The 25208-nt window shown below is 38.9% G+C and overlaps 1 protein-coding gene across 7 annotated transcripts in view; it reads left to right on the top strand.

Moving 5' to 3' along the window:
- The window catches only part of GJC1 (gap junction protein gamma 1), a 44623-nt gene that overhangs the window by 9485 nt on the left and 9930 nt on the right, over positions 1-25208 (top strand). For 4 of the 7 annotated variants that reach the window (XM_012786768.3, XM_012786766.3, XM_012786765.3 and 1 more), the window contains exon 2: positions 16664-16831. The exons of 2 other annotated variants lie outside the window; for them this stretch is intronic. The gene's annotated coding sequence lies outside the window, so the exon portion shown is untranslated. Of the gene's footprint in view, positions 1-13172; positions 13434-16663; positions 16832-25208 lie in introns of those variants that run through there. One more of the 7 variants, XM_075994623.1, reaches the window with a different exon arrangement.

Raw genomic sequence — 25208 nt, 5'->3', positions numbered from 1 at the left:
AAAAGAGTATATTCTTTATGATAGTCTATTCTGTGTGATTCGTTTTATATAAAGTTCAAAAACGTGTTAAACTAGTGGCTCCCAGTGGGGGATAATATTTTATCCTAAGGGACATTTGGCAATATCTGGAGACATTTTTGGTTGTCACAGCTAGAAGAGGCCAAGGATGCTGCAAAATATCCTACAATATGCAGTTAGCACCCCACGACAAATAATTATCCACAATGTCGATAGAGCCAAGACTGGCCTTGGATTAAACTAATCTATGTTAGAAGTCAGAGTGGTGGTTTCCCTTAGATAGTAAGGAAGTAGTAGCTTTGGGTGGCTGGTAATGTTTTGTACTTAATCTCCATGCTGGTTACATGGGTGTGTTGAGTTTGTGAAAATTCGTTGAGTAGTCACTTAAATTTTTGCAACTTTTTGTAGGTATTTTTTTTTTTTTCCCCAGGGACTAGAAGTTGGAGTATTTTTGTAGGTATTTTATACTTGAATTTAAAATTTACCAAGAAATCAGATTTCACGTAAAAATCCAGGTTGAAGTGTTCCTTTGAAAGATGCAACAGTCTGGTAATTCCCACAGCTAAAAAAAGTAGCACTCTTTAGATGGCGCTTGTGTTCTCCATTTGCCTCAGGCTCTATTTTTCTGTTTCAGTTATTTGAATAACTTTACTCATATGTAGACACTAAAATTGTTTTTAAAACAGCTCTATTGAGGTAGAATTCACACACCATATAGTTTACCCATTTAAAGTGCACAGTTCAGTGTTTTTAGTATATTCTTGTGGTTATGTAGCCATCACTGTAATCTGATTTTAGAATATTTTTTGTCCCTCCCCTCTGAAGAAACCTCATACCCCATCATTGGCTTTTTTTTTTTTTTTTGAGACAGAGTCTCACTTTGTTGCACAGGCGAGAGTGAGTGCCATGGTGTCAGACTAGCTCACAGCAACCTCAAACTCCTGGGCTCAAACAATCCTTCTGCCTCAGCTTCCCAAGTAGCTGGGACTACAGGCATGCACCACCATGCCCGGCTAATTTTTTCTATATATATTAGTTGGCCAATTAATTTCTTTCTATTTATAGTAGAGACGGGTCTCGCTCTTGCTCAGGGTGGTTTCAAACTCCTGATCTCAAGCAATCCGCCCGCCTTGGCCTCCCAGAGTTCTAGGATTACAGGCATGAGCCACTGCGCCCGGCCGCCCATCATTAGCATTTATTTACCGTTTCCCCCCATTCCTCCCAGGCCTGTGCAGCTACTAATCTACTTCCTGTCTATATGATTATAGGCATTTGGATTTTGTCTGTATAATTTTGAATTTTGTCTGTATAATTATAAACATTTGAATTTTGTGATCTCTGTTCTGGTGTAGGGTTTTTTTTTTTTGAGACAGAGTCTCACTTTGTTGTCCAGGTTAGAGTGAGTGCCATGGCATCAGCCTCGCTCACAGCAGTCTCAAACTCCTGGGCTCCAGCGATCCTCCTGCCTCAGCCTCCCTAGTAGCTGGGACTACAGGCATGCACAACCATGCCTGGCTAATTTTTTTCTATATATATATTAGTTGACCAATTAATTTCTTCCTATTTTTAGTAGAGACGGGGTCTTGCTCTTGCTCAGGCTGGTTTCGAACCCCTGACCTCAAGCAATCCGCCCGCCTCAGCCTCCCAGAGTGCTAGGATTACAGGCGTGAGCCACTGCGCCCAGCCTGGTGTAGGTTTTTTTTTTTTGTTAATAGGATCTTGCTCCCTTCCCTAGGCTGAAGTGCAAGGTATGATCGTAGCTCACTGCAGCTTTGAACTCCTGGGCTCAGGTGATCCCCCTGCCTCAGCCTCCCAAGTAGCTGGCACTTAGATAGCAGGCCACCACACTTGGTTGATGATCTCTATTCTAAAACAAAATTTATGTCAGCTGTCCAATAGTCATTATAGAGGTTATACTATAAAATTTTTTTTTTTTTGAGACAGAGTCTCACTTTGTTGCCCAGGCTAGAGTGAGTGCCTATACTATAAATTATATAAAATTCTTATGTCTGTTTATTTAGGGTAAATTACTAAATGTGGAATTACTGACAAAGGGATAAAAGCATTTTAAAATTCTTGATAAATATTGCTGAGATGCCTTTCAAAAAGGTTGTACTTACTGTCAGTATACAATGATGTTTATTAGAAATTGTGTATTGTAAACCTGTTCTTATTGGAAATACCATACGTTTAGTTTTATTCTGTCTTAGACATTCCTTTTCTTAGACTGAGCATCATTCAGAACAATTGGTTTGACCTAAGGTTATGCTGTTTTGGACAAATATACCAATACTGTCCTTTTTGCATGAAGATGGTCCTACTTTTATGATGTGTTATGAATGCATGCATTATCCCTATCCCAGGTTCCCCATACTTCTCCAGCTGGTTCCTGAAGGTTCTTACATTCAAGCAGAATGGCTTTTTGCCAGTGAAAATTGGCACTTCAATGCACAATAGCACGTTTTGTTTCTTCTTTGGTTAATAGAGCCAGAATTCAAACTACTCTCTCTATGTTGATTCACAACAAATTATATTTGTGTTTTTCAAATATTGTCTGTAGCCAGGAGCTCTTTTGAAAACAAATTGTTTTTATGTTTGTAATACATAGATTACTGTTTGCTAGTTAGCTGCCATAGTGCTTTTGCTTCGAAATTGTCACCAGCTAGTTATTAAACATCTATTATCACTCATGTGGAATTAACTTCCACTTAAAACGTTCCAGTTAAATAAAACTTCATTGTATACTCTTTAATTGATTCCTTGTCTCTGCTATAAAGCAGTCTCATTTAGGGATGTGAGTCACTAGCATGATTCTTAGTGGATTGCTCAGCTCATGATCTGGGATGCTCAAATAGTTAATATTTATTTTGGATTCATGGTGAGTCAGTATTTAAATTTTTTAGTTTAGTCCAACCACAAATTTTCTGGGGTGACTGGGAAAAGCCATTTTGAAAATTTGACATCTTGCTATTGTTTAATTTCACTGCTGTTATTTCGTTTTTTTTCTGTTATTAGAGTTCTGAATTCCATGTGATTTGTCAGTTGTTTTATGAATTTTACTCTGCCTGAGAAAGTTTTCATCAAATGCTAATGGAAGGGACCTTAGAAATCATCTAACTTTATATTCTCCATTTACTTCACAAATGAAAATATGGAAAGGACTTATTCCTGAAGTCCTGGATCACATTCCAGTATTGGAATCTCTTCCTAGTCCAGAACTTGGTCTGTCTCAGTTTCACAAAATTCAAGGTTAAGAATCTCTTTTCTAGAATGTTAATTTTAATTCATCCAGAATTTTGGTTTTGTTTAGAAAAGAAGTTAAGATTTTAAAATATAGGCTACCTGTTATGAGTGAGGTTTTTTTTTTCTTTTTATAAAGAAAAAATTATCACTTTGATCCATTTGTATTTGGTTGTTGCTTTGGTAAAGCATTTAGAACAGTACTAATTTAAAATTTTTTAATTTCCTTATTTTTATAGTTTAGTGAGCACTAAAAATTGACAGGAAGATTCTGAGAAGATGGCAGAGTAGAAAACACGAGGAATCTGTGTCCCTACCTAGACAGCAGTTGTACTAGCAGAATCTATCTGATGTAACTATTTTGGAACTCTGGAGTTATTGAAGGCTTTCAACTTGCACCAGAGGGCTTGGAAGGTAAAATGCAGTTAATTTCAATCAGTGTGAGCTCTTAGCACAGTAGCAGCTAACCATCTTCCATCACAGTGGCAGGCAGCTGTGTACTGCATTTCTTTTTTTTTATGAAACAGAGTCTCACTTTGTTGCTCAGGCTAGAGTGAGTGCCATGGCGTCAGCCTGGCTCACAGCAACCTCAAACTCCTGGGCTCAAGCAATCCTACTGCCTCAGCCTCCCGAGTGGCTGGGACTACAGGCATGCGCCACCATGCCCGGCTAATTTTTTTCTATATATATTAGTTGGTCAATTAATTTCTTTCTATTTATAGTAGAGCTGGGGTCTCGCTCTTGCTCAGGCTGGTTTTGAACTCCTGACCTCAAGCAATCCTTCCGCCTTGGCCTCCCAGAGTGCTAGGATTACAGGCGTGAGCCACCACGCCCGGCCTGTACTGCATTTCTACGGTGGTTTGTACACAGCTTGCAGAAGCCAGGTTGGGCAAAAAGCACCATATCCTCCAAATAGCAGGGATTTTTGCTAATAAGCACGCTAATTGTTGCTTCTGATCACAGAGGAATAGACAAAGAGGTAGGGGGCCATTGTTGTCACATTCCCCCCCCCCCATTTGTTGCAGGCTTCTCCCCTCTAGCTGAAGTAACTTCCAGGGGATTTAAAGGACTGGTGTACCCCCTCTACCTCCACTTCATTTTTCTCTTTTTTTCCTTTTGGGGAACCAGGCATTAAAACCTAGAATGTTCAGAAAGAACTTCCTATACAGGGTAAATGAGAAAGGAAGTTTGCATGCCCAGGAAAAGGGTACAGGTTCAGAAAAGACCTGAACAGACAGACCTTCAGTATTTACTTCAGGCTGATTCTTGGCAGAGATACCCTACAACAGTTTTTTTTTAAAAAAAGCAAATCAGTAAACAAGAACAATAACAAAACCCCCAAGCAAACTCTGAGGAAGGGGGAGAATTTTATTTCCAGAGTTTATTAGATTCAAATGTCCAGTTTTCAACAATAGCAAAAAAAAAAAAAAAAAAAAAAAAAATCACAAGTCATAGGAAGAAACAGGAAAGTATGGCTCATTCAAAGGAAAAACCTGTTCTTGAAAAAGGCTTGATAGCACATCTACTAGACAAAGACTTAAAAACAGCTATTTTAAAGATGCTCAAAGAACTACAGGAAGATGTAGAGAAAATCAAGAAAATGATATAGGAACAAAATGGGAATAGAGATGGAAAACCGAAAAAGAAAACAAAAAGAAATTCTGGAACTAGAAAACAAACTAACTGAAATAAATTCACTAAAGGGTTTCAGAAGCAAATTTGAGCAAGCAGAAGAATCAAGTGAACTTGGACATAGGACAATGGAAGTTATCACAAGTCTGAGGAACAGAAAGAAAAAAATGATTGAAGAGAAGTGAACAGAGCCTAAGGAACATGTAGGGTGCCACGAAGTAGACCAATATATGTATTGTGGGAGTTCCAAAAGAAGAGAGGAGAAAGGGGCAGAGAGAATACTTAAATAAATAGTAGCTGAAAAGTTTCCAAATCTGATGAAAGACATGAATATAAACATCCAAGAAGCTCAAAAACTCCAAATGAGATCAACTTAAACCCACAGAAAGACATAATCAAACTTTCAAAATACAAAGAGAGAATCTTAAACATCAAGAGAGAAGTGACTCTTCACATATGAAGGAACCACAATGATATTTTCAGCAGATGTCTTGGAAACTTTGGAGGCCTGAAGGCAGTGGTGGGTTGGTATATTCAAGTGCTAAAAGGCGGGGGGTGGGGGGGAGTGGGGCGGGGAGAGGACTGTCAGCCAAGAATCCTATATCTCACAAAACTGTCCTTCAAAAGTGAGGGAGAAATTAAGACATTGCCTTATAAACAAAGGCTCAGGGAGTTCCTTATCACCAGACCTGCCCTCAAGAAATGCTCAAGGAAGTTCTGCAAAATGAAATGAAAGGACAATAGACAATAGATCAAAACTATATGAAGAAATAAAGATCTCAATAAAGGTAAGTACATGGGCAATTTAAAAAGCTAGTATTATTGTAACAGTGGTTTATAACTCTTTTTTTCTAAAAAGTCTTTTTTATAAAAGACTAATACATCAAAAGAAACAGTTATTAGTCTAAAATCATATTATTGCCTGAAGCAGTGACCCATGCCTGTAATCCCAGTTACTTGGAACACTGAGGTGAGAGGATCGCTTGAGCCCAGGAGTTTGAGGCTGTATTGCACAATTATTGCACTCTGTATAGGCACTGTACCCCAGCCTGGGCAACATAGTGAGCCTTGGTCTCTAAAAAATAAATTTAAAAAATTTCTGTAAAGGGAACGTGTAACTTTGGTTTATAACTCCACATTTTATCTTCTATGTAATTTTAAGAGACTAATGCATTTTGAAGACTTATTTATAAAGGTGTTATTTTGTTCCATCAACAAATTAAAAGGGTGGGGATAGCTGTAAAGGAGCAGTTTCTATATGTTATTGAAGTTAAACTGTAATAAATTTTAATTAGAGTGTTATATAACTTTGGATGCTAAAGGTAATCTTAATGGTGACAAAATAGCTACAAAATATATATAAAATGTCAAATAAATACAAAACAAGACCAATAATGTAGGAAATGAGAAACCAAAAAAGCTATATGGCATATAAAAAACAAATAGCAGAAAGTCCTTACCATTAACTACTTCAGATGTAATTGAAGTAAACTTTCCAGTCAAAACACAGAGATAGGCAGAATGGATAAAAACACGTCCAACTATATGCTAGGTTGAAGGTGAAGATATGGAAAAGATATCATATAGAAATAGTAACTAAGAACAGACATGACTATACTAGTATCAGACAAAGTAGACTTTAAATCAAAAAAGGTTATAAGAGACAAAAAAGAACATATTCCAGGATAGACTATATGTTAGGCCACAAACTAAGTTAAGTCTCAGCAGATTTAAAAGGATATATAGCATACAAAGTATCTGACTGCAGTGGGATAAAATTAGAAATCAATAGCAAAAGTAAACCTTAAAAACTCACAAATTTGTAGAAATTGACACATTCTTAAACAACCAGTGGATCAAAGAAGGAAATAAGGGAAAATACTTAGAGACAAATGAAAATGAAAACACAACCCACTAGAACTTATGGAACACAGCAAAAGCAATGTTAAGGGACAATTTTATAGCTATAAATGCTTACATTAAAAAGAAAGATTTCAAATCAACCCTAGCTTTAAAACTTAACTAGAAAAAGAACAAATTAAACCCACAGCTAGCAGAAGGAAGCGAATAGTAAAGACTAGAAATAGATAAAGAAAATAGAGAATAGAAAAACAATAGAGAAAATCAGTAAAACCTAAACTTGGTTCTTTGTAAAGATCAACAATATTGACAAGCCTTTAGGTAGATAGATGGACTAAGTAAAAATAGAAAAGACTCAAATTAGAAATATAGTGGGAACATTACTACTGATTCTACGGAAATAAAAAGGATTATAAGAGAGTACTATGAACAGTAATGTCAACAAATACTGTAACATAGATGAAATGGACAATTTCCTAGGGGAAAAAAACCTATCAAGACTGAATAGTGAAGAAATAGAAAATCTGAATAGACTGCTAAGTACTAAAGAGATTGAGTTGGTAATCAAAATCTTCCAACATCTGGGTGAGGTGGCACGTGCCAATAGTTCCAGCTACTCAGGAGGCTGATATGGCAGAATCGCTTGAGGGTAGGACTTTGAGGGTGCATTGTGTTATGATTGTACATGTGAATAGCCACTGCACTCCAGCCTGGGCAACATAGCAAAATATCCCATCTCTAAAAACAAACACCAGCAGAAACTTTGCGGCCAGGAAAAAAATTAAAAAAAAACAAAAAATATCCTCACAAAGAAAAGTCCTGGACCTGATAGCTTCACTGCTGAATTCTACCTAAGGTTTACAGAACTAATAATACCAATCCTTCTCAAAATGTTTCCAAGAAATTGAAGAGGAAAGAACACTTTTTAACTCATTCTGTGAGGCACATGTTATCCTGATATCCAGGTAAGAAAAAGATACTACGAGAAAACTAGAGATGTATCTCTTATCAACACTGATGCAGAAATCCTCAGCAAGATACTAGCAGTCTGAATTCAGTAGCATATTAAAGGAATAATACACCATGACTAAGTCATACTTATCTCTGGAATGCAAGGATGGTTCAACATACTAAATTAATATAATATACCACATTAACAAAATAAAGTGGGAAAACCACACGATCATCTCAATTGATGCAGAAAAAACATCTGACATAACTCAACACACCTTCATAATAAAAAATCTCAGCAGATTGGGAATAGAAGGAAACTACCTCAACATAATAAAAGCCGTATATGAAAAAACCCAGTGTAAACATTATACTTAATGGTGAAAGACTAAAAGCTTTTCCTCTAAGATCAGGAACAAGGCAGGGGTGCCTGCTTTTACCACATCTATTCACTGTAGTACTGGAAGACCTAGCTAGAGCAGTTAAGCAAGAAAAATAAAATTTAAAAAGAATTATAATTATTTTTGTTCACAAATAGTATGATCTTTTTTTCTTTTTCAGTTTCTGACCATTTCCTTCATGAGATGATATATGTAGAATCTTATATGTAGAAAACCTTAGAGTCTACCAGAAACATATTAGAACTAATAGAATTCAGCAAAGTTGCAGAATACAAAGTCAACATGCAAAAATCATATACTAACAACAAATGACCTAAAAAGGAAATTACAAAGGCAATTCCATTACAGTAGCATCAAAAAGAATAAATTACTTAGGAATTAACCAAGAAGGTGAAAGGTTTATACAATGAAAACTATAAAATATTGCTGAATGTAATTAAAGGTGATATACCTAAGTGGGAGTGCATCCCATGTTCATGGATTGGAGGACTTAAGATACCAGTGCTACTCAAAGTGATTTACAGACTGGCCAAAACAGTCTTCAAAAAATAGGCAAGGGCTTTGAATAGACTTTTTTCCAAAGAAGATATACCAAATGGTCAGATGCTTACCATCACTAATCATTAGAGAAATGGAAATGCAATTCTAAACTACAGTGATATACTTCCTCACCCATTAGGATAGCTACTATCAAAAAGAAAATAACATGTTGTCGGGGGTGTGGAGAAAATGGAATGCTTGTGCACTATTAGTGGGGATGTAAAATGATATAGCTGCTGTAGAAAACAGGATAGCAGTTCCTAAACAAATTAAAAGTGAAATTACCATATTATGCAGCAATTTCACTTCAGGATATATAAACAAAAGAATTGAAAGCAGGGACTTGAAGAGCAATTTGTACATCCATATTCATAGTAGCATTATTCACAACAGCCAGAAAGTGGAAGCATGCCAAGTGTAAACAAAATGTGGCACATACATACAATGGAATATTATTCAGTCTCAAAAAGGAAGGACAGTCTGACACATGCTAGAACATGGATGAGTCTTGATATTATGCCTTAGCAGTGAAATAAGCCAGTCACAAAAAGACAAATATTGTATGATTCCACTTAGATGAGGTAATTAAGTAGTCAAAATCATAGAGACAGAAAGTAGAGTGGTGATTGCCAGGGGCTGGGGGAAATGGGAGTTATTGTTTATAACTCCCCATTATAAACAGTAACTCCCCATTCAGTTTTACAAGATGAAAAAAGTTCTGCAGATGCTTGAACATGGATGAGATAGTAAATTTCATGTGTATTTTAACACAATAAAAATTTGGAAAAATAATTTCACAGACCACAAATTATTGGTTTTTTAGTACTTAATTTGAAAACCTTGGGTCGGGCATGGTGGCTCACGCCTATACTCCTTGCAGTTTGGGAGGCTGAGATGGGAGGATCACTTGAGGTCAGGAGTTTGAGACCAGCCTGAACAAGAGCGAGACCCTGTCTCTACAAAAAATAGAAAAATTAGCTGGGCATGGTAGTGTGTGGGCCTGTGTTCCTAGCTATCAGGAGCTGAGGCAGAAGAATCGATTGAGCCCAGGAGTTTGTGGTTGCTGTGAGCTATGACAGCACCACTGTACTCTACCCAGGACAGAGCAAGGCCTTGTCTTTAAAAGAAAAAGAGAAAGAAAACCTTGGGAGCTTTTTTTCTTTTTTAACACAAGTCTATTAGACGGACTTTTCCAAATATATGTATGAAAGTGATATTTTTGGATTAGTAGTGGTTTTGTGGCCTGCACAGAGGGATTGTGATGGAAACAATGAATCAGATAAATTGGAAAGTAAAGCTTTTCTCTGTGGAGTCACTACACTGTAAAATAGCACTGTAAAATATCCTAGCACTCTGGGAGGCTGAGGCGAGCAGATCACTCAAGGTTAGGAGTTCCAAATCAGCCTGAGCAAGAGCAAGACCCCATCTCTACTAAAAATAGAAAGATATTGGCCAACTAAAAATATATACAAAAATTAGCCAGGCATGGTGGCGCATGCCTGTAGTCCCAGCTACTCAGGAAGCTGAGGCAGAAGGATTGCTTGAGCCCAGGAGTCTGAGGTTACTGTGAGCTAGGCTGATGCCACGGCACTTTAGCCCCGGCAGCAGAGTGAGACTCTGTCTCAAAAAAAAAAAAAAAAGTGTGTGTAAATTTACTATAAAGTATAAAGTGCTAAGTTGCAAGCTTCTTAATGGCAGATAAATATTGCATAAATAAATTTTAATCTAAAATATTTGGGTTTTTGCATTTTTATTATGGTAAAACATACATACAACTTTTTAAAGGATATGGTCCTGCTTTGCTGGAATTCAGTCAGTGCAGTGGCACAATAATAGCATGTTGCAGCCTTGAACTCTTGGGCTCAGGTGCTCTTCCCACCTTAGCCTCCGAAGCAGCTAGGACTACTGGCACACACCACTATGCCTAACTGATTTTTTTCAATGTTTGTAGAGATGGAGTCTCACTATGTTGCCTATGCTTGTTTCAAACTTCTGGCCTCAAGCCATCCTCTCCCATCTTGGCTTCCCAAAGTGCTGGAATTATAGGTGTGAGCCACCATGTCCAGCCATAACTATGATTTTTTTTTTTTTTTTTTTTTTTTTGAGACAGAGTCTCGCTTTGTTGTCCAGGCTAGAGTGAGTGCCGTGGCGTCAGCCTAGCTCACAGCAACCTCAAACTCCTGGGCTCGAGTGATCCTTCTGCCTCAGCCTCCCGAGTAGCTGGGACTACAGGCATGCGCCACCATGCCCGGCTAATTTTTTTATATATATCAGTTGGCCAATTAATTTCTTTCTATTTATAGTAGAGACGGGGTCTCGCTCTTGCTCAGGCTGGTTTTGAACTCCTGACCTTGAGCAATCCGCCCGCCTCGGCCTCCCAAGAGCTAGGATTACAGGCGTGAGCCACAGCGCCCGGCCCATAACTATGATTTTTTAAGGGTCGAGTTATGTGTCCATGACCATCAGTCTATCTTCAGAACTTTTATTTTCTTCCCAGTTTAAACTCTGTATCTATTAAATAATTCCTTATTCCCCCCCTCCCCTGTCAATCCCCATATTACTTTCTATCTCTATGAATTTGACTACTCTAGACATATAAGTAAAATCATACAATATTTATCCTTTCGTGACTGGCTTATTTCACTTAGCACATGTTCAAGGTCCATCCATGTTATAGCCATGTCAGACTTTCCTTCCTTTTTGAGGCTGAATAATATTCCATTGTGTGTATATACCACATTTTGTCTATCTGTTTATCTTTTGATGGACTTTTGGGTTGTTTCTGGCTGTTATGAATAATGCTGCTATGAACATGAGTGTACACATGTCTGTTCAAGTCCCTGTCTTCATTTCTTTTGGTTATATATCCAAAAGGGAAACTGTTGCATTGTATGGGAATTTTATATTTAATGTTTTGAGGAATTGCCCTACTGTTTTCCACAGCAGCTGTCCCATTTTACATTCCCACCAGTAATACTCAAGGGTTTCAGTTTCTCTGTATTTTTGCCACCACTAATTTTCTGTTTGTTTTTCTATTAGCCATCCAGTTGGGTGCAAAATGGTATATCATTGTAATACTTATTTATTTAGTTAGTTTTTTTTGTTTTTTTGAGACAGAGTCTCACTCTCTTGCCTGAGCTAGAGTGCCGTGACGTCAGCCTAGCTCTCAGCAACCTCACACTCCTGGGCTCAAGTAATCCTTCTGCCTCAGCCTCCCGAGTAGCTGGGACTACAGGCATGCGCTACCATCCCTGGCTAATTTTTTTTTTTTTTTTTTTTTTTTTTGAGACGGAGTCTCGCTTTGTTGCCCAGGCTAGAGTGAGTGCCGTGGCATCAGCCTCGCTCACAGCAACCTCAAACTCCTGGGCTCAAGCAATCCTGCTGCCTCAGCCTCCCGAGTAGCTGGGACTACAGGCAGGTGCCACCATGCCCAGCTAATTTTTTTCTATATATATTAGTTGGCCAATTAATTTTTTTCTATTTATAGTAGAGACAGGGTCTTGCTCTTGCTCAGGCTGGTTTTGAACTCCTGACCTCGAGCAATCCACCCCTTGGCCTCCCAGAGTGCTAGGATTACAGGTGTGAGCCACCGCGCCTGGCCCCTGGCTAATTTTTTCTATATATTTTTAGTTGGCCAATTTCTTTCTATTTTTAGTAGAGACGGGGTCTTGCTCAGGCTGATTTTGAACTCCTGACCTTGAGTGATTCTCCCACCTGGGCCTCCCAGAGTGCTAGGATTACAGGCGTGAGCCATGACGCTTGGCCTAGTTAGTTAATTTTGAGATAGTTTTCTGCTGTGCTACCCAGGCTGGAGTGCAATGGTATCGTCATAGCTTACTGCAGGCTGGGACTCCTAGGCTCAGGTGATCTTCCTGCCTCAGCCTCCCAAGTAGCTAGAACTACAGGTGCCCACCACCATGCCTGGATAATTTTTAAATTTTTCTATAGAGACAGAGTTTTGCTGTGTTGCTGAGGCTGGTCCTGATTTCAAGCGATCCTCTGGCCTGGGCCTCCCCAAGTGCTGGGATTACAGATGTGACCCACCACGCTTGGCCTTACTTTATTTTTTCCATTTTCCTAATTATCAGTGTTAGTCTAAAACTTATTAAAGTTTAGACTCCAATTAACCCTTCTTTCTTAAAAAATAAAGTCATACTCTGCCAGTGGAAATTCAAATAGGTACCAGCCTTTTAGAATTTGTAATACTTAGGAAAAGTTTTGGAATTTTTGGAGAGATAATTGGCAAAGAAGTTGACCTTTTCTTATACACAAAAAATTTCACAATTCATACAACTGTTGACCCAACAATTCTTTTAGAAATTTATATCTGTAATTGGGAATGTATACAAAGATATAAGTATAATAACAAACTGTTGTAGACAACTTAAATGTCTAAGCATAGAAGATTAGTTAAATTCTGATTTGGTAGGCTAGGAGTGAGAGTTGGGTAACTGTGGCCTGGGAATCAGCATTTCCTACAGGTACTCTGGACAATTCTGATGAAGGTGATCTATGGGCAACATTTGAGGAACATTTATTTACCATTACTTTCATTAATTTCAGGTTCCACAGTGTGCTAAGGTCTTCTGCAAACTGGTCTTTAACTTCTCTGTTCAGCCTTCTCTCCAACTACTTCCCAAACATCCTCCATCATGTTCCAGTCCAAGAGACTTCTTATGCAACTTTTCCCTCACACCATTTTCTCCATCTTCCTGGCTGGCCTCTACTTCCCACTCCAGCTCTGCCTGGTGAAACCATACCCATCCTTCAAAGACCCACTTGCTTTGTGCAGTAAGCCTATACTTTTTAATTCATAGGAGTTAGTCTCTTTCGTTTCTCTATGTATCTTTATGTTTTATACTGTTATTCCATTCATTGTATTCTTTCCTGTAATACCACTGTATTGATGAACGTGTGTGTGTGTGTGTGTGTGTGTATTTAATTTATTTTTTATTGTTTTAATGAGTTGTTGCCCGGGCTAGAGTTCTGTGGCGTCAGCCTAGCTCACAGCAACCTCAAACTCCTGGGCTCAAGTGATCCTCCTGCCTCAGCTTCCCAAGTAGCTAGGACTACAGGCATGTGCCACCATGCCCGGGTAATTTTTGATATATATTTTTTTCAGTTGTCCAGCTAATTTCTTTCTATTTTTAGTAGAGATACAGTCTTGCTCTTGCTCAGGCTGGTCTTGAACTCCAGAGCTCAAACAATCTGCCCCCGTCGGCCTTCCAGTGTGCTACGATTACTGGCGTGAGCCACCACGCCCAGCCAGATGAACATATTTTTTTATTTTCTACTTTGCACAAATACATTCACATCTTTAGTTCAATACATCACACGTGTATTGAGTGACTTTTGTGTCCTGCCAGAATATTAGGTACTAAGGGTGCACAGAATTAAAAACAAGGGCTATACCCTCAAAAAAACTCATATTCCAGCAGAAGAGACTGATACCACTAACATTGATTTAATAGAGCAAGTGTTGATATTAATGAAACAGAAAAATTATGGGCTTTCTGGGGACGAGATTAATTGAGGATATCAAGGAAGCTTGAAGTGACTTTTTTAGTTAGATTAAAATTAAAGGATGAAAATTTTTCTAGGTAGGAAATTATGGAAAGGCAATTTTAAAGTAGAAGAAAAACTGTAAGTAATGACTCAGATTTATTAAATCACTCAACGAATAGTTATTGAACACCTACTGAGGTGCTCATTGTTGTGGGTGCCATGGATAAAAGAACAAAGTACTTGCTTTTGAATTCTTTTGGGGGTAACATATAATGAACAAATTAAAAAGATAAATGGCCAGGCATGGTGGTCACACCTGTAATCTCAGAACTATGGGAGACCTCCGGCAAGAGGATCACTTAAGTCCGGTAGTTCAAGACTCGTCTAGGCAATATGTGAAGACCCTGTCTCTACAAAAACATTTTAGATAATAGCCTGGCATGGTGACATGGGCCTGTACTTCCAGCTACTCAGGAGGCTGAGGTGGAGGATTGGTTGAACCCAGGAATTGGAGGTTGCAATGAACTATGATAAGGCCATTGCACTCCAGCCTGTGTGACAAAGTGAGACCCTGTCTCAAAATGAAATAAAAGAATGTGGTTAGGCAGCATTAAGGGAACTGAAGGAAAAAGGCAAAGTGAAGGCAGGACATAGAGAGTGATAGAGTGATAATCATTGTAGGTAGGTAGTCAGAGAAGGCTTCACCAAGGGAGGTGGCATCTAAAGAGAAGCATATGCAAACTAGGAGGATGTCCAGGGGAAGAGGATTTCAGAGGAAAACAAGAAATGCATATGTGAAAATGTGTAGAATAAAATCCAAATTTGATTTTTTAAAATTTGAAGTAGAACAGATTAAGATACTTTTTATAAAACAAGAATTTTTAAATGTTTTAAAAATATAAACAAAAGTTTTAAAAAATCTTAAGCAGGCTTTTTTCTCTAGGGCAGTGGGATGCCTTTAGGACTATTTTCTTTAGAAAAGCAGTATATTTATTTGGTTCAAAAAACAAGACCATATAAAAAGATACATAATAATATACTTTCACTACTTTTACTTAATTAAATAACAGATTTCTTTCTTTACAATGAAAGCATTCCTCATTATTTTTTACAGCCACATGGTATTCTATTGTATATTAAATAGATATATTTAACCATTCCCCTGACAGTGGACATAGCATTGTTTATACTATATTAATTAACCTTGTACCTGTGTCGATATTTATTGATGCAGTTTCCAAAGGTGAGATTGCTGGATTAAAGGATAGATGCATTTGTAATTTTGTTAGATATTGCCAAATTGCCATTAGAAATTGTACCACTTCTGTCAACAATGTATGAGCGGCCAGGCCAAGTGGCTCACGCCTGTAATCCTAGCACTGTGGGAGGCCAAGGCGGGCAGATTGCTCAAGGTCAGAAGTTCGAAAGCAGCCTGAGCAAGAGCAAGACCCCGTCTCTACGATAAATAGAAAGAAATTAATTGGCTAACTAATATATATAGAAAAAATTAGCCGGGCATGGTGGTGCATGCCTGTAGTCCCAGCTACTGGGGAGGCTGAGGCAGCAGGATTGCTTGAGCCCAAGAGACTGAGGTTGCTGTGAGCGAGGCTGATGCCACGGCACTCACTCTAGCCTGGGCAACAAAGTGAGACTCTGTCTCAAAAAAAAAAACAAAAAAACCCCAAATGTATGAGCATGTCTGCTGCTCCATAACTTCCCCAACTTTTGCCATGTGATAAGAGAAAAATTGCATCTCAAAGTAGGTTTTTAAAATATTGAGACATAGTTCACATGCCTTAACAGTCACCCTTTAAAGTGTACAGTTCACTCGTTTTTAATACATTCACAGGTGTGTTACCATCACCACTAATTTCAGAATATTTTCATCATCCCCTAAAAGAAACTCCATACCCATTAGTAGTCACTCTCCATTCCCTCCAGCCCCTGGCAACCGTTCATCTATTAATACTTTCTGTCTATATGGATTTACCTATCCTGGACATTTCATATAAATGACATTATATAGTATGTGGGTATTTCATTTCTGGCTTTTTTCACTTAGTGTTATGTTTGTGAGATTCAATCATGTTGTACATTGTGTTTAAGGGAAATTTGTGTTTCTCATGTGTGCAATGTCTGTTCATGTCCCTTGACCATTTTCTGTTCTGTTGGCTGTTTTTGTAGTATTTCTTATAGATTTTTTGGAGTTCTTTATATATTAGGGAGATCAGCTTTTTTGCCTATAAAAGTTACCAAAAACTTTTTCCCCAATTCATTATTTGTTTTTTAATATTTGTTAGGGCATGTTTTTTAAAACCATAGAGATGTTTTCATTTTTTTGTACTCATATTTATTAAAAAAGGGGGAGGCCTTCCATTTCTCAGATTGATATTTCTTATAAACCATGTTTTTTATAATACTTTTTATGGTTTCCATTTTTATATTTAAATACTTACTTGGGTTTTATCCAAATGTCTGATATTAGGTATGAATTCTCCTTTTATCTTTTTTTCTAGGTGACTATCCTGTTGCCCAAACATCATTAATTAAAAATTCCATCTTTGCCCCCACTGATGTGAGGAGCCACCTACATTAGTAGCTTTTCAGCAGAGGAGTAACACATCTGTGTTAGAGAATTCTGGTGGAGATGTAGAAGACAGACTGAAGAAGAGAAAGTAGAGCAGGTATTGATTGGTTTATAGCCTTTCAGGATTTTTGGTTGTTTTTTTTTTTTTTAGGGTTTTTTAATGCATAAATTTTGTTTTCACAAAATTGGGATAATTCTATAAGTGTGTGAATTTATTGAACAGGTATTTATTGAGAACCCATCACCATTTTTTAGGCCCTGGGGTTTCAGATAACTGGGGATAAAAGAACAGAGTCCTTGCTGTCAGGAAGCTTCTATTCTAGTGGAGGAACTAGGCAATAAAATAAAAATATAAATTACATACATATATATAAATAGGCCAGGTGAAGTGGCTCACACCTATAATCCTAGTACTCTGGGAGGCTAAGGCAGGAGGATCACTTGAGGTCAGGAGTTTGAGGTTGCTATGATGATGCCACTGCACTCTAGCTGGGGCAACAGAGCAAGACTGTCTAAAAAATATATATATATATACACACACACACATACACAAACATAATGTGTGGATTAAGTGCTGTAAAGAAAATTATGGCTAAGAAAAAAAGGCTGGAGAATTATAGGAACTGTTAGAAGTTGTCTAGGGAAGGTCTTATTAAGGAAAGTGACATTTGAGCAAAGCCTTGAATGAAGTAAGAGTGAGTCCTGCCAGTATCTATGAAAAGAGTTGTTCTAATCAGTGAAAATAGCAAGTGCAAAGATTCTAAGGCAAAAGCATGGCATGTTTGTCATGGTTTGAGGAACAAAGAGGATGCAGGTAGATATTCCTGAGGCAGAATGAGGAAGAGGGAGAATAAGTGGGAATGAGACCAGAAAGTGAGCTGATAAAGGACATTGTAAACTACCGGAAGATTTTGGATTTTATTCCAAGTGTGATGGGAAGCTACTACTAGAGAGTTTTGATCAGAAAGGGAAATTGTCTAACCTACCTTCTAAAATCTTTACTCTGGTTGCTCTTGGAGAGAGGATGAGGGCATAAGCTAAGGCAGTGGTTCCCAACGTTTTTTGGCACCAGGACAGGTTTCATGGAAGATAATTTTTCCATGGCCAGTGGGGGGTGGGGCGGGGCGAGGTGGGGAGGTAGAGTTCAGGTGCTGAGAGGAGTAGCTGTAAATATAGGTGGATCTTCGCTGGCCTTCTACTCACCTCCTGCTGTTCACAGACTGATACCTATTCATAGACTGATACCAGTTCTATGGCTGGGGTTGGGGGGTGATGGGGATCACAGGGCTAAGGGACCAGTTAGAGGGTTTGTTTTTACAGTGGTCTTGGTGACAGATGAAGGTGGCTTGGATCAGAGCGATAGCAATGGAGGTGGTTAAGAGTGGTTAAATTGTGGATATATTTTGAAGATAGAACTGACAGGATTTGCTGATAGTTTGGTGGTGGGGAGAGAAAAAGGAGCAAGATTGACTTTTCCTACCACTCTTTGCACTCCTCCTCCAACCTGTCAATATAGACAACTACTGATCTGCTTTTTCTCACTAAAGATTAGTTTGAATTTTCTAGAATGTTACAGAAATGGAATCATACTGTGTGTATTCTTTTTTCACTTCTGTCATTCAGCCTAGTTATTAGTGTTTTGAGATTGATCTATACCGAATGTATCAGTAGTTTTTTTATTCCTGTAGTATTCCTTTATGTGAATATACAATAGTCCATTTATTCTGTGAGCATTTGTGTTGTTTCTAGGTTTTGGTTGTTACAAATGAAACTTAACATTCATGTATGGCTAGGCACAGTGGCTCACGCCTATAATCCTAGCACTCTGGGAGGCCGAGGAGGGTGGATTGCTCAAGGTAAGGAGTTTGAAACCAGCCTGAGCAAGAGCGAGACCCCATCTCTACTATAAATGGAAAGAAATTAATTGGCCAACTAATATATATAGAAAAAATTAGCTGGGCATGGTGGCGCATGCCTGAAGTCCCAGCTACTTGGGAGGCTGATGCAGCAGGATTGCTTGAGCCCAGGAGTTTAAGGTTGCTGTGAGCTAGGCTGACACCACGGCACTTACTCTAGCCTGGGCAACAAAGCGAGACTCTGTCTCAAAACAAAAACAAAAACCATTCATATACAAGTGTTTTTATTGAGATAGAATTTCACCTCTCAAGTAATGCTTAAGAGCCTTCCTTCTCTTTTCCTATAACTGTGATTTTGCTGGGTAAAGAGTTCTGGGAGAATTTCTCTGGATTTTAAATGTGTTGCTCCACTATCTTCTGGCTTTCATTGCTTTCATTGAGTATTCTGTCATTAAAATTTTTTTTGTTTATATAGTATGTTTTTTCCTAGCTGCTTTTAAGATATTTCTTTATTGGTTTTAAACAATTTGGTTATAATGCTATGGAGTCCCCTTCTTCTTATTCCTTGTTCTAGTGATTTGTTGAATTTTTGTGGATTTATGATTTTCATCAGATTTAGAATTTTTTTTTTTTTTTTTTTTTGAGACAGAGTCTCGCTTTGTTGCACAGGCTAGAGTGAGTGCCGTGGCATCGGCCTAGCTCACAGCAACCTCAAACTCCTGGGCTCAAGCAATCCTCCTGGCTCAGCCTCCCAAGTAGCTAGGACTACAGGCATGTGCTGCCATGCCCGGCTAATTTTTTTCTATATATATTAGTTGGCCAATTAATTTCTTTCTATTTATAGTAGAGACGGGGTCTCACTCTTGCTCAGGCTGGTTTCGAACTCCTGACCTTAAACAATCCGCCCGCCTCGGCCTCCCAGAGTACTAGGATTACAGGCGTGAGCCACCGCGCCCGGCCCAGATTTAGAAAATTTTAATTATTATTTCTATTAACATTTTTCTGCTCCCTAGAGACCCCCCTCCCTTTTCTCCCTGGGATTCCAGTTATACATATATTAGACCACTTGTTTCACAGCTCACTCATACCCTGGTTTTTTGGGTTTTGTTTTTAATTCCATTTTATTCTGGATAGTTTCTATTGCTATATCTCCAAGTTTAAAATCTTACACATTGTCTCAGATGTAATTTTCATCTTTAGAAGTTCAATTTCAGTCTTTTTTTTTTTTTTTTTTTGAGACAGAGTCTCGCTTTGTTGTCCAGGCTAGAGTGAGTGCCGTGGCGTCAGCCTAGCTCACAGCAACCTCAATCTCCTGGGCTCGAGTGATCCTTCTGCCTCAGCCTCCCGAGTAGCTGGGACTACAGGCATGCGCCACCATGCCCGGCTAATTTTTTTTTTTTTTTTTTTTATATATCAGTTGGCCAATTAATTTCTTTCTATTTATAGTAGAGACGGGGTCTCGCTCTTGCTCAGGCTGGTTTTGAACTCCTGAATTTCAGTCTTTTTTTATATCTTCCATGTCTCTATCATGTTCATGCTTTCTTTTACCTTCTGTAGCACATGGAATATGTTTATATTAATAGTAGCTGTTTTAATGTCCTTGTCTACTAGTTGTAGCTGTGTCTTTTCTGAGTCTGTATCTACCGATTTTTCTCATACATAATTTGTTATTGGATGCCAAACATTGTAAATTTTGTGCTGGATTCTTGGTTTAGGTTTTTGTATTCTGTTAGATATTTTTAAGCTTTGTTCTAGGCCCATTATGTTATGAAAATAGTTTGATTCTTCTGATGCTGATTCTATACTTTGTTGGGGGAGGAGACAGAGCAGCCTTTAACCTATATCCAGTTTGGCTCCTTTTCTGATACCATCCTGAGTATATACTTGATGTTAGGATGTCTTTCCACTTTGGCTGGTAGGAACACACACAAATTATTCCTGGTCCTTCATGATACGTGGGGATTGTTCCACACACTCCCTTCTAGTTCTTACTCCTTCCTTAGGTGGTTTCCTGACATATGTGCACTGATCAGTGCTGAAGACTGAAGGGCCTCTCGGCAGATCTCCACGGCCTGCGCTCTGTGCAGCCCTCTGCTCTCCAGTACTCTGCCCTGTGAATTCTAGCTGCTTTGGCCTCTCAAATCTGTACTCTGTCTTCCTTAATTCAGTGAGTCTGCCAGGCTCTGCTTGGGTTCCCTGTCCCTGCTCTGCAGTAATTTGGGAAACTCAGAGGTCTCACCTTGTTAGTTTGCCTTCTCTGAGGGATCCCTGTCATGTGCTCCATGTTGTCTAAGGTCTGATAGCTACGGTGTCATATAGTTTGTCTGTTTTTTAAATAGAGGAAAGAAAGTTGAGGGCATTTTCTTCTGTTGGTTCTTATTTTCCTCTCTGAATGTAAAATCATCTGTAAACTTGGAATTAGGCTAGGATTAGATTTATGGTGTAGGTTTTGAAGAGCAGCCATTTTGGGAAATGGGAAAAGGAAACTACTAGGGAAAAGTTAAGCAAATGGGTTCCTGAAGTGTTGAACTGAGATGAGAAACTTGAAAAAAGGCTGAGCGTGGTAGCTCACACCTGTAATCCTAGCACTCTGGGAGGCCGAGGCTGGCGGATTGCTCAAGGTCAGGAGTTCAAAACCAGCCTGAGCAAGAGCCAGACCCCGTCTGTACTAAAAATAGAAAGAAATTAATTGACCAACTAAAAAAATATATATATAAAATTAGCCAGGCACGGTGGCACATGCCTGTAGTCCCAACTACTCAGGAGACTGAGGCAGTAGGATTGGATCGCTTGAGCCCAGGAGACTGAAGTTGCTGTGAGCTAGGCTGATGCCACGGCACTCACTCTACCCTGGGCAACAAAGTGAGACTCTGTCTCAAAAAAAAAAAAAAAAAGAAAGAAACTTGAAAAAAAAAAAGAGACAGAGTCCCTGTTGGCCTGGGCTAGAGTACAGTAGTGTCATTTTAGCTCACTGCAGCCTCAAATTCCTGGGCTTAAGCGATTCTCCTGTCTCAGCCTCCCAAGTAACTAGGACTACAAGTGTACACCACCACAACCAGCTAATTTTTGTGTTTTTTTGTAGAGACAGGGTCTCCCTGTTGCCCAGGCTGGTCTCAAACTCCTAGCCTCAAGTAATCTTCCCTGGGCCTCCCAAAGTGCTGAGATTATAGGTAAGCATGAGCCACTGCACTCCACCTGTAATGTAATTCTTTATTAGTGGTTAAGAAGCCAAACTCTAGAGCAAGACTGGCTGATTTTAAATTCTGGCTTTACCACTTAATAACTAGATGATCTTAGGCAATTTATATAAACTTCTGGGCCTCATCTCCTCATCTTTAAAATGGGGCTAATAATACAGTCTGCCTCCTGAGATAATCCAAATAATGTGCTTTACATTTAATCTTCAAAAATTGTATGACTTCTGGCTGGGCAGTGGCTCATGCCTGTAATCCTAGCACTCTGGGAGGCTGAGATGGGCAGATTGTTTGAGCTCAGGAGTTTAAGATCAGCCTGAGCAAGAGCAAGGCCCTGTCTCTACTAAAAAAATAGAAATTAGCTGGACAGCTAAAAATGTATATATAGAAAAAATTAGCTGGGCATGGTGGCACATGCCCCAGCTACTTGGGAGGCTGAGGCAGAAGGATCGCTTGAGCCCAGGAATTTGAGGTTGCTGTGAGCTAGGCTGACGCCACGGCACTCTAACCTGAGCAACAGATGTGAGACTCTGTCTCAAAAAAAAGAAAAAAATTATATGACTTCTGTTTTACAGAAAAATGCAGTAAGTGTTGTCATGTTCCTATTAGGCTGTAACTGATAGAAAACTCTTGAGGCCGGGCGTGGTGGCTCATGCCTGTAATCCTAGCACTCTGGGAGGCCGAGGCGGGCGGATTGCTCAAGGTTGGGAGTTCGAAACCAGCCTGAGTGAGACCCTGTCTCTACTAAAAATAGAAAGAAATTAATTGACCAACTAAATATATATATACACACACACAAAAAGTTAGTCGGGCATGGTGGCGCATGCCTGTAGTCCCTGCTACTCGGGAGGCTGAGGCAGTAGGATCGCTTGAGCCCAGGAGATTGAGGTTGCTGTGAGCTAGGATGCCACGGCACTCACTCTAGCCTGAGCAACAAAGTGAGACTCTGTCTCAAAAAAAAAAAAAGAAAGAAAAAGAAAACTCTTGAAATAAAAAGAATTTGGGAGGGAATTATGTAATTATATAATTTATTACCATGTCGATGCTAATTAATTTTTTAACTTCTACTTTCCATGTAAGACTAGGTAAATGTGTATCTTTTGTTATTTGGAAAATAGACTAAAAATAGCACATTTGGTTTCTGTCTAGAGTAAATGTTATGTAAGCAAACATGATTTTCTTTAGTATGTGGGGGTTTTTGTCTAAGTATGTGAATCCTTTTGAATTATGGGCTACCATGAATTGCATTCTAGAATGGCTTTTATTTTTTTTAATAATATTTTTATTTTATTTTTACGTATTTATTTTATTAATTTTAATTAATTTATTTTTAGCATTAATTTTTTAGTTAATATATTTTTTATTTTTTACTTTTTTTTTTTTTTGAGACAGAGTCTTACTTTGTTGCCCTGGCTAGAGTGAGTGCCATGGCGTCAGCCTAGCTCACAGCAACCTCAAACTCCTAGGCTTAAGCAATCCTACTGCCTCAGCCTCCCCAGTAGCTGGGACTACAGGCATGCGCCACCATACCCAGCTAATTCTTTTCTATATATATTAGTTGGCCAATTAATTTCTTTCTATTTATAGTAGAGACGGGGTCTCCCTCTTGCTCAGGGTGGTTTCGAACTCCTGACCTCGAGCAATCTGCCCGCCTTGGCCTCCCAGAGAGCTAGGATTACAGGTGGAGCCACCATGCCCGGCCTATTTTTTATTTTTTAAATAAAAGCCATTCTAGAAAAATAACTTTTTCTCACTTTTTAATTTATTTCAGAAATTGACTGTGGTTCTATGAAAATAATAAAATTTGAAGGACGACAAACTGAGAAAGTGTTTATATTAATTATATTAATATTAAAGGTCAAATGGCTAATATCTGTACTATAAGAGTACATTCTGCAGATAAATAGGGAAAAGGATGGAAATAGCCCACAAAGGGGATAGACATATGGGAGAGTGTATCTCATTGTATTACCGAACATACAAATTGACATAATTTTGAAATACCATTTTGCATCTAGTAAAGGAACATAATAAGTTTAAAGGTACATATAAATCAGTTGGGGCTTTCTTAATTAGCAAATGACACTGAGGTGTTTGGCTTCCACCCATGTTTTCATCACCGTTTCTACACCATTTTCCACTTGTAGATGGAATATTTTTATTTATTTATGTGAGCCATTCACAGGTGAATTACACATTCTCACCCCCTATACTATAACCAAGTCTGTTTGCAGAAGCAGAGAAGTCAGGAAAGAAAACTGTGTCCTGAATTTTAGGCACTTGAGAACTTAGTAAAATAAATAGTTCGGAGGAAAAGGAAGTTCAGTGTACCAAGAACACACTTTCCTCCAAAGTGAGACCCCACTTGGCAGTGATACATTCTGCTTTAGAAATGTTAACTCCAGAACCTGCCATTCTACTTATTCTGTTTTTCTTTTTGAAGTGATTTGATTTTATTCTCTTTGGTGGAGTAGTGTACTCTCTATGACATTGTAAGCCATTTTTAATGTTTTAATGCTAGGCTGGGCATGTGGCTCTTGCCTGTAATCCTAGCACTCTGGGAGGCCGAGAGGCTCGCTTGATCTCAGGAGTTCGAGACCAGCCTGAACAAGAGTGAGACCCTGTCTCTACCGAAAATAGAAAAATTAGCCGGGCATGCCTGTAGTCCTGGCTACTCAAGAGGCTGAGGTAGGAGGATTGCTTGAGCCTAGGAGTTTGAGGTTGCAGTGTGCCATAATGATGCCACTGCATTCTACCCAGGGTGACAGAGTGTGAGACTCTGTCTCAACAAAAAGAAAAGAAAAAAAAAAGCATACTAATGCATAGCTGTGGGACGGTAGGGCTTGCCTAGAGAATGAGTGACCCATTACAGATATGACTAACATTTTCTTCTTCTTTTTTTTTTTTTTTTTTGAGACAGAGTCTCGCTTTCTTGCCTAGGCTAGAGTGAGTGCTGTGGCGTCAGCCTAGCTCACAGCAACCTCAAACTCCTGGGCTCAAGCGATCCTACTGCCTCAGCCTCCCGAGTAGCTGGGACTACAAGCACGAGCCACCATGCCCGGCTGATTTTTATATTATATATATTAGTTGGCCAATTAATTTCTTTCTATTTTTATGGTAGAGACGGGGTCTCGCTCAGGCTGATTTTGAACTCCTGACCTTGAGCAATCCGCCCGCCTCGGCCTCCCAGAGTGCTAGGATTACAGGCGTGAGCCACCGTGCCCGGCACATTTTCTTCTTGTTTGTTCTTTTTTTTCTTTTTTGAGACAGAGTCTCACTCTGTTGCCTAAGCTAAGCTAGAGTGCAGTGACATTGTCATAACTCACTGCAACCTCAAATTCCTAAGGTCAAGTGATCCTCCTGCCTCAGCTTCCTGATTAGCTGGGAATATAGGTGCTGCAAGCCACCACACTGCCTAAAGAAC

This window comes from Microcebus murinus, chromosome 18, assembly GCF_040939455.1.
Source record: "Microcebus murinus isolate Inina chromosome 18, M.murinus_Inina_mat1.0, whole genome shotgun sequence".
Lineage (NCBI taxonomy): Eukaryota > Metazoa > Chordata > Mammalia > Primates > Cheirogaleidae > Microcebus > Microcebus murinus.
The sequence above is the reverse complement of the archived record's forward strand: the minus strand, read 5'-3'. Positions and strand labels throughout refer to the sequence as shown.